This window comes from Siphateles boraxobius, unplaced genomic scaffold, assembly GCF_051911475.1.
Source record: "Siphateles boraxobius isolate OS27281-9 unplaced genomic scaffold, OSU_SipBor_1 6, whole genome shotgun sequence".
Taxonomy (NCBI): Eukaryota; Metazoa; Chordata; class Actinopteri; order Cypriniformes; family Leuciscidae; genus Siphateles; species Siphateles boraxobius.
Genome location: NW_027509186.1, coordinates 5,906,766 through 5,916,609, shown reverse-complemented (window position 1 = coordinate 5,916,609; position 9,844 = coordinate 5,906,766). Strand labels below are relative to the sequence as shown.

General features: G+C 40.6%; 1 long non-coding RNA gene across 1 annotated transcript; it reads left to right on the top strand.

Annotated features, from left to right (window-relative positions):
- Positions 1 to 1,769: 1,769 nt before the first annotated feature.
- LOC143715529 (uncharacterized) lies at positions 1,770 to 4,077 on the top strand. Its single transcript, XR_013195799.1, has 2 exons — positions 1,770 to 1,817; positions 3,862 to 4,077. It is a non-coding gene; the product is annotated as an uncharacterized LOC143715529 (long non-coding RNA).
- The last annotated feature ends 5,767 nt before the right edge of the window (positions 4,078 to 9,844 follow it).

Genomic DNA, 9,844 nt, shown 5'->3' with positions numbered 1-9,844 from the left:
TGATTTCTTTTTGTCCCATTATTTTTTCTCATTTTAATGCTCTTATCAACATGGAAAAGTGGATTGGCTTGCTTTGTGCAAATGTTTTTTATTGAAAACAACATTGGCATATATTGTGTTCGATTTCACACTAAAACATTCTTACTTGGAGCAAATAATCTCTCACACAATGTAACACTGTCCATCAATAAAAGGGTGAAAGAAATACTGACGAGGTCCTGATATTGACGAGGGGGCGGAGAATTCGCATCAGCTGTGTGTGTGTGTGTGTGTGTGTGTGTGTGTGTGTGTGTTTGGCCATCATCAAGTGGTATTTCAGACTGGACGTGCTGCGATGATGATAGCTCAGTTCACAACGACAAAACACACAGATCACTTTGGTCTCGTCAATGGAACCATTTGGCAACTTTTTAAAAGTAAACGTTCCATTCAAAATCTTATTGGCATCCATTTCGGTGTCTCGCGCTCGTCATCCACTCAAAACTGGACGTTTTGAACGTTCCTATAACATTCAGAAATAACGTTTTTATAACTTAATGGGAACGTTATGAAAACGTTCTTATAACCTAAAATTGTTAGCTGGGGAAGAGGAGAGATTCGCGATTGCACTGAACACGTTTTAAGTGCAGGCACATATTGTCCTAGCGAGCCCAGAGAAAATTCTAACAAGAGCAGCGTGTATCTGAGAGCGCGCGACTCGAGCAGAGAGATTCGTGCTCGGCACATTATATTCCACGCGCGAGCAGAGAGATTCGCGCTCGCGCATCCGGCTCGCAAGCCCAAACAAGTGTGTGCGGCGTGCCTGTTGTTTTGTTTCCGGTCTAGCTAGATCCGCTTGCGCTTTCAAAACGTCCATGCCGCGTCCTATTGCAAAAGCATGTGAAAAAAAACTACAAAGTTTGCTAGGCCAAAAAGACCGTTAATCGCGCGATAAAAAAATTAACGCCGTTAAAATGGGTTTGCGTTAACGCCGTTAATAACGCGTTTAACTGACAGCCCTAATATATATATATATAGTGATAAACTCCTGACAGAATAGACAAACACAATCGAGATTTCAGTTCACACACACAGAGCACTGCTGAAGTAACAGAAGCTGGCGGCTTGTGTATTCAGGGGATATTTATAGCTTCCTGGTCAATGACGTCACTTGCTGTGACGCTCCATTTTCTCCTTTGACTGATTTCTTTCATGCTTCAGACGCATTACGCTGGGGGGCGTTCCCACTGCGATTACACGCAGCGGTAGTCCCTGAAGGGGAACAACGTCCCGCCCTCACTCTCGCTGAATCAATCACAAGCATACGCCTCTGCTGCAGAACAAATCATGATGTCGGTGTGAAATAATTAATTATAGAAATTTAGATATTCAATTTAAAGCTACAATCTCCTCAGTCCTCCAAAGATCCCGAAAAAAAGTCCGTTGTTGCTTCAGTGACTACTTTGCTCAGAGAACCTGTCAATCACAGCTGTCAATCATGTACGTCACAGTGCCGTTTTTATAGCATCAAATAACTAACTAAAAACAAACTTATTTTAAAAACAAACACTTGAAATTACATCAGCGTGATAAAAACTACAGTAAATCACAGAAACTATCTTTGGAAAAAAGATATGTGAAGTGTAATTTAATTGTTTAGTTGGTCTCACCTCCCGTTGAATAACATGGGGAGGCGGGGTTTATGAGCTATACTAGGACCGGCCACCGGGGGGCGATTGAGACGCTTTGGCTTCACTTTTCAGGTCTTGTGCGGCAGAAGTCTTGGACTTGGTTAGAAGTCCATGAAGAATATCTTTAGATCTGAGTGATGGATTAGGGTGAGTTGGGGCTCTTTTTAATCTTAACAATGATTCTTAACACTTTTGGGTTTCATTTAACATTAACCGAAATATATAAATGCTGTTTAAAATCATTGTTAGTTAACATTAACCAAAATATATAAATGCTGTTTAAAATCATTGTTAGTTTGTGAAACCTAAGACACACACACACACACACATACACACACACACACACACACACATCTAAAATATTATACATATTTATCATTTATTAATTATATTAATTAATATTATAATAATAATAATAAAAGTCCAAAATATTATTTAATATTGCAGAATCAACCTAAATACATTAATTAATAGAATAGAAACATAAAATATTTTGTTGGTATAAATTTTATACCAACAAAATCATTATTATGGGTGGAATCAAGTAAACTAATAAAAAATAAACCTCTTTAGGTTGCCAGTTGGCAGAGAGAATAAGCATGAAAAAAAAGTTATATGTTTAACGGATTATAGCAGAGAGAGAGGCTTACCACAGGACAACTACATTGGAATCACAGGAGATTTTTCTCTTTTAATCAGCAACATGTAAGGATAATTTATTCTGTTTTTCCAAGTGTACTCTTAACCATGGACAGTGATGATTTATGTTAGTAATAATAGCATGATACTTTGATATATACCATTATCATTTCACGAGTTCACACGTACATCTAAAGTTGTATTTATGCGTATTTGGCTTACTGTCCGGGGGAGGGCTCCCCCTATACTGGGGTAGACCCAGCCGAGTGTGAGGTGATGGGGTGGTGGAGGGATGCTGGGACACTTGTCGTGAGACGGGAGGTGAGGAAAAGCTTTATTTATACCGGCGTCCTCTTGAGCTGATTGGTTGATTACCTGAACATGCTCCTCCCGAACTTTGTTACATAAAACTTCATCAACAACAGGCAGTGGCTTCATAACTTCACCCGTGAACACTGAACTGCTCTGGAGCTGATTAATTAGTTACAGGTCCCCCCTATAAAGTGTTTTACGCATCATTCTAAAGGCCTGAATGTGTGGTGTGATTTCATTGAGTTGAACATGTTTCTGGTTCAACATCCTTGTTGATCCTGGAACAACATTCCAATCAACCAATCACATTTGAGGGATCGTTTTTTTAGGTAGTCAAGTTCCCTTTCAAAAGCTTAACTCTGCTGCGCTGATAGCGCTTTGGGAATATCTTTGATTGTCCTGCTGTGAAGTAACACCTCAATGAAATTGAACTTGGTAGCCTCAGACGGTGACGTCATTGGAATGCGCACTCGTTAGAGGCTATCATTAGATGTGCCACAGGTGCATCCTCAGGTATCACTTTGTCTGAAGAGCGGTCCTGGTACATCCTCAGTGCGGCAATGAAGCGCAGAATCTCGTTCCTGCTATGTTAGGGAACAGACAAAGTCAAATAACCCGAGATGTTCACTTTCAAAAGCTCGCGGAATGTCTCAGACATGAGCTTGTGATATTGACTCAAGGATGTGTGAGCCCGAAGTAGCATGAACATCCACACTATAAAATTATATGAATGTGTGTGGAAAAGACCAGCCTGCTACATCACAAACAATAGCATCCCTCACCCAATGTGAAATTGTTTGCTTGACAAACTGATATTTGCTCAGAATACGAAAACTTTCGCCACTGGCTAGTTCTGTGTACGTAGGCCTAGGGCCTGATGTATAAATGTTGCATACACAAAAAAAAAAGGCAATGAAATGTGTGTATGCAATTTTCCAAGCACATATAGGGATTTATAAAAAATAAACTAGCCATAAATATGCGCGCACCATACGGACATTTTGGACCGTGCACACTCTTTTACTGGAGTGAGTAAAGTAATGAATTAAACGGAATGATTACATCTGATAAACACATTTAGATTAAGTACGCCACTCTCATTAATGGAGTTAAGCACCAACATTTTTATGAAATCATTATCCAGAAGTTACAATAGTTTCATATTAATTTAAATAGAAATATTTGTAGTGGATGCACTGCTTCTGAACATTTTCCTGTGGACTTTTCCTTTTATACAGAGGCCCCAGAAGAGCAAGGACTATGGACACAGTCGGTGAAGTTTCTCCTGAGAACAGCGGAGCGCAGAAGGCTTCAGGAGTGACCGGATGTACGGTCGAGAAAGGAACCTTAGGCAGGATGAGGATGCACCATTCCAGGGGCAAAGTCTAAGCATGATGGCGAGAAAGCCAGAGCCTGCAAACCCCCAATTCTTTTTAGTGAGGTGATAGCCAAAAGATAGCCATAAGAAAAAACATTTTTAGAGTCAGAAGCTTGTCGGTCACTGACTCTAGAGCAGGGATCAGCAACACAAAATGTTGAAAGAGCCTTATTGGCCAAAAAAAGCCTTATAATGAGGGCAACACATGCTGTAAGTGTTATATTAGCCCCCTAGTGTCAAAATGATAAGTAGGCTACACATACATAATGAGCATTCATGATTAAATATTTATTTTTCCTGCAGCGCATCCTGGAGAGAATAACGCACCACGTGACTACTCTGCTGTACGATGGTGCTTTAAGTTTAACTTCCATTTTAATTTTAATGTATTATGTTTCGTTGCATTGATCAAATTAAAGAAATACAATAAAGAAATCAGATTTTTGATGTCATTTTTACTTTAGGATTCGAAAAAACAACAAAATGTGCAACGTGCATGGCCTCCTGTAATTTCAGACCTCCCCATGGAAATAAAATGCAGTCCTCTTCAATCCTCAATAATACAATAGCCTACAATACACTTCTCTTTCCCCCCTTATCTGGGCAACAGACAGAGTGCAATAAAACAGCAGCCTTTTGAAACGAACTGGAAAAGTATTTAAAACATGCATAAAACATGCATTAAAACAGTGTAAAACACACTGAAAACCTAAAAGCAGCCCAGTAATGCCCGCAGACATCCCAAGTCTCCCAGAACTTCAAGGAGTTCCCCGCATATTGATAGCGGCTCCCTGATGCCCGCAAACTAGTTCAAATCTCCCGGAATCTACAGCTCGCGAGCTCCAAACCGTGTAGCACGCGTACGGCAGAGAGGGAGAGACCTTACGTGTGTGTGCAAATGTGCGTGTGTGCCTCACGAAGCGCATGTAATTCTTCGTCGACAGAAATGTTGAAATTAAATATTTATTATACACATTTTTACAACGTCGAAAAACTTTAAGAATGTTTGTCATGTTTTTCCTCCTACAGAAATTATATTAAAATAAAAAATATTTTTTCCATTTTCATATTTTTGAAAAAGCTCCAGGGAGCCACTAGGGCGGCGCTTAAGAGCCGCGGGTTGCCGACCTCTGCTCTAGAGGTTCAAAGGGAGTCTCTACCAGCCCCTCAAAGACTATAGCTAAGTCTGGCCCCACTGATAAAGCAAGCAAGCAGAGGATGCTTCCCGAGTGGTACCCCGTCAAGCCGATTAAGCGGCCACAGAAACCCTGAGAGTGGCAGGGTTTTTGCTCTGAATACGAATAATTATTATGCGTTTAAATGTAAAAATAATGAAGGGTTTGAGTTTTGTTGTGGTTTTGAGGTGCCTTCAGGTAGACGTCATTTTCATATCCTGGAGGTGCAGTGTGTCACATGGCATTTGCTGCATCTAGAACTTAGTTTCCATGAGCAAATAGGGCAGAATTCACATCACATAGTCCCAGGGGGAGCAACTGCCCTTGAATGGGAATGTTAATAGTTCTGCTTGAGAATTACTGCTCCAGAAGGAACATTTGTATGAATGGCTAATAAAAAGCATGATATTACCATAGCACCACATCCAAAGCACCATGGCAATATCACTGCATATTAGACTTAATGAGTAGTAAAAGTGAGCCGCACCTCTGTGTCTGAAGGAGTTCTCTCTGGAGCGGACGCGCGGGGAGCTCAAGCCCTTGTCGCTGAGGTGCGGGGATGTGGGCTCTTTGTCACTGGAGATGTCTGGAAGCGGCTCGCGGTCTGTGATGCAGGGCGTGATGCTCTGCTGTCTCTGCAGGGCCAGGGGTGAAGTCACACCCTGAGCAAAAAGAGGATGCCATTGAAATGTGCAAATATACTGTATGCTGAGTTGTCACGAAAACGTCTTTCTAATCCAAAGATTAAAGATGGCAAAGTGTCTAGTCTCTCATGAGAGACTTATCATTGATGTAGGATCTGGAGAAGGCATTGCCACATGACATATTATGTAACATGCATCGAGAATAATCCTGCTGTTTTGCAAAGAAGCAATAAACATACATGGTGTCATAGGACAATAAAATACTGTAGACTTGTATAGTCATGTACAGTCTTGCCAAATGACAGAAAAATGGATTTACCAAATACCAAATGCTCCAAAATAATACAAAAAGCATAACATTATATATATATATATATATATATATATATATATATATATATATATATATATATAATAAGATCCATTTCATTGTTCAAATACTGTAATTAGAAGCTCTGTGAATTTTTCTTAATCCCAGGGAGAACAGATTCAACAAAAAATCTCATATTCACTAAGGCTGCATTTAATTGATCAAAAATACAGCAAAACATATGGTGAAATATTATTACTGGATCATTTAAAATAGTTGTTTTCTATTTGAATTTATTTTAAAATGCAATTTATTCCTGTGATAAATTTTCAGCATTATTACACCAGTACTCAAGAAACATTTCTGATTATTATCAATTTTGATATTACTGGATCATTTAAAATAGATGTTTTCTATTTGAATTTATTTTAATATGCAATTTATTCATGTGATGAATTTTCAGCATTATTACACCAGTGCTCAAGAAAAATTTCTGATTATTATCAATTTTGAGAACTGTTGTGCTGCTTTATATTCATATTTTTGTAGAAACCATGCTGTATTTTTTTCAGGATTGTTTGAGGAATAGAAAGTTCAAAATAACAGCATTTATTTGAAATAGAAATATAAATGTATTTACTTGTCAATTTAATGTATCCTTGTTGAATACAAATATTAATTTCTTTAAAAATAAAATAAAATTACAATTTTTTTTAATTGCAGTGTATTAATTGCTTAACAATGAGACCACTAGTGAAAATGCTTTTATTTGCAATCTTTTTTTTAATTCAATGCAGTCTTTTTTTTCCATCACACGTTTTAACATAACAATTTGGGTAAAAGATTGAATCCCCCTAAAATTACAGTAAAATGTCAGTATCATGTAAAACCTGTTTATTTCAGGTATACAAGACTTGAAATGTAATAACTCACCTCCTTCACCTTCCTGAGTAACTTCAGCCATTGACTGTTGGAGACAAAAAGTTTAGTATCACACTAACTCATATTTGTTAATTTTAGTGCATGTTTTGCCCGCAAATATATACTTATACAAAGGATAATCATTCAAGAAGCTTTACATGAACCAGGCTGTTGGCCCACCTGCACTCCTCAGGGCTATCAGACAGCAGGAGGAGGAACTTGTCTTGGGGCAGGATGAGGGCAAAGCAGCTGTCTCTGCGTCCTCCAGGGGGTAAACGGGGCAAATCCAAGATATCTTTACCCTCCACTATGGACTCACAGTTACTCTGGAGCACCACCACCTGGTCAGGTAGTGAGTCTGCATCTCGACACACCATCAGGTTTCCTTCTACCGTCAACACCAGATACTTTTCCTTCCATTGCTTGAACATGAAGCCCCCTTAGAGAAAAACAGAGGGTAACGTGAGACTTGACTACGTGAAAATGCAAATTTTTTGCCCCATTCTCAGAAAACAGTGAAATTGTGTGTCGAACAAAATGTCAAGAACATTACAGTATATTCATTGTTATTTTTTGAAAAGGTTGCTTATAGAAATTATACTTTCTATAATTCATCACACAAAATTTTATTTTTCAGGCTGAGAGTATCAGGTTCGTAGAGCTCCTTAAATCAAATCATTTTAATTTAAACTTGAATAATTTTTACATTAGGACATGCACGGTCATGTTTAGTTTCATTGTCTTGTTTAGTTTCTAGTCACGGTTTTCACAGTCTCTATTTGGCTGTGTTCTAGTTATCTGTTCAATTCACTGTTATCTATTAAATCTGTACGAATGATAGTGAAAACTTACCGTGACTGGAGTTGAAATAATGGAGCGCTATAAGGTTATGCTTCAGTTATGTGTTATGCATGTATCGTCTAAATTCCAAGGATGATGTGTGACGCAGAAACAATGGCAACTTTTAATGAACATGAAAGATATATCAGAAACTACACATGAACATAACATTAACATGAGACAATGAGCAGAAGGAACAGAGGGCTTAAATACAAAAGGCTAGATGATTAACAAGACAGGGAACAGGTATTTGAGTAATACAAAACCATGACAACTAATGAAGAACAGTACATTTTGGTAGTAACACTCAGTTTAACTGTGCCTTGCAATAAATCACACATATTAAAAATAAAATCAAGAATAACAAAGAAACACAATATCAATAATCCATGCTATTCATCTTTCACATATATGTTGTGAGAGCCCAGGCTGGTACATTCAAAATGTTTTGCCATTTAATAATACAGGGATGAAGATTATCCACCAAATATATAATTGGGCTAGTCAATATTTGTGTACGCATTCAGGTATGTCTACTTTTTTTCAAATACCTAAACTATGGTACTGAGGCAGTGGATGATATAAGATGTTACAAACATGCTACGATTTTTAAAAGAGGAAATATAACAGGGTTAAACAAAAGTAAACACCTTAGTTCCCTTCCGTTGTCACTCCGAATTACGTCGGATGACGACGAATGGGGGGTTTCACTTAGAACACCTATCGACTTAGAGTATTACAAAACGAGCCAATGGCAAAGAAATGCCATGGGTCTGCGGAATTTGCTTTTTAAAGACGGCTCGCCCGTGCATTTCTGGTTGCAGCGGACTGGTATCAGACTCTGATGGGCACGAGCGCTGTCTAGTATGTTTGGGCTTTGATCATGCTTGAACAGCGCTCGTGGGTGACTAATGTTCTCGCTGGGAACGTGATCATCGCGTCATATATAGGTCGAGACTCGGTGAACTCGCAAGAGTGAGAGTCCCCTCATCCACCCCCGATCTTCGGCTGGTGGCCAGGGTGACCTGAAGGTGTTGGTCTGGAACAAGGCGCCGACTCTGTGTCCGCGACCCCAGCCCCCCTCTTTAATGACGGTGTCCGCTAGCGAACTGATGATTCCACGAGTCTACCCACGGGTGGCCCGTGTGTTTTCATTTGAAGCTACAGAGGATGATGCTGTGTCTGTAGCAGCATCACTAGGTGGGCTTGATTCTTCTGGAAATGACGTCACAGCTGCCACCCTCTGGTGTGCATACGGCTGTGCCTGAGTCTGATCCGGAGATGACGGCCATGCTTTCCCGGGACAATTGGTTTTTGGGTGAGGCCGCCAACCCGCGTCCACGACAAACCCCAATATCTTTCCTCACGGACGTGCATGATGAGATCACGGGTCCGCTCGTTGGTCTCATCCGCCTTTCCTCCCCTCAGGGGCCGCTGCCTATGGGTACACTGGGGTTAGGGTTAGGGTTTTGACCTTGCCCCCACACCGGGCCGCTATGCCGTCCACGTCTGGGCCGGTCATTCCGCTTCGCTGCACCACCGGGGGGACGTCTATGGTTCTTGACGCCGCTGGCACAGTTGGGAGCCTACCTAGAGCTTCCCTATCTGTTCCGTTGGGTCGCGCGAACCATCGGCTCGGCTATGCGATTCAGTTTGCACGGTCTCCTCCCCGCTTCAGGGGAGTCCGCTCCACTTTGGTCGATGGCTATGCCCCTATCATGAGAACGGAGGTTGCTACCCTACTGGCGAAGGGTGCGATTGAGACTGTCCCTCCAGCCGAAATGAGCTCCGGGTTTACAGCCCCTACCTCATTGTCCCGGAGAAGTCTTGTGGGTTACGGCCAATCCTGGACCTACGCATCTGAACCGCTCCCTTCACAGGCTGCCATACAAGATGCTCCTGGCCAAACGCATTTCTGGATGTGTGCGGCCACAGGATTGGTTTGCAGCGATCGA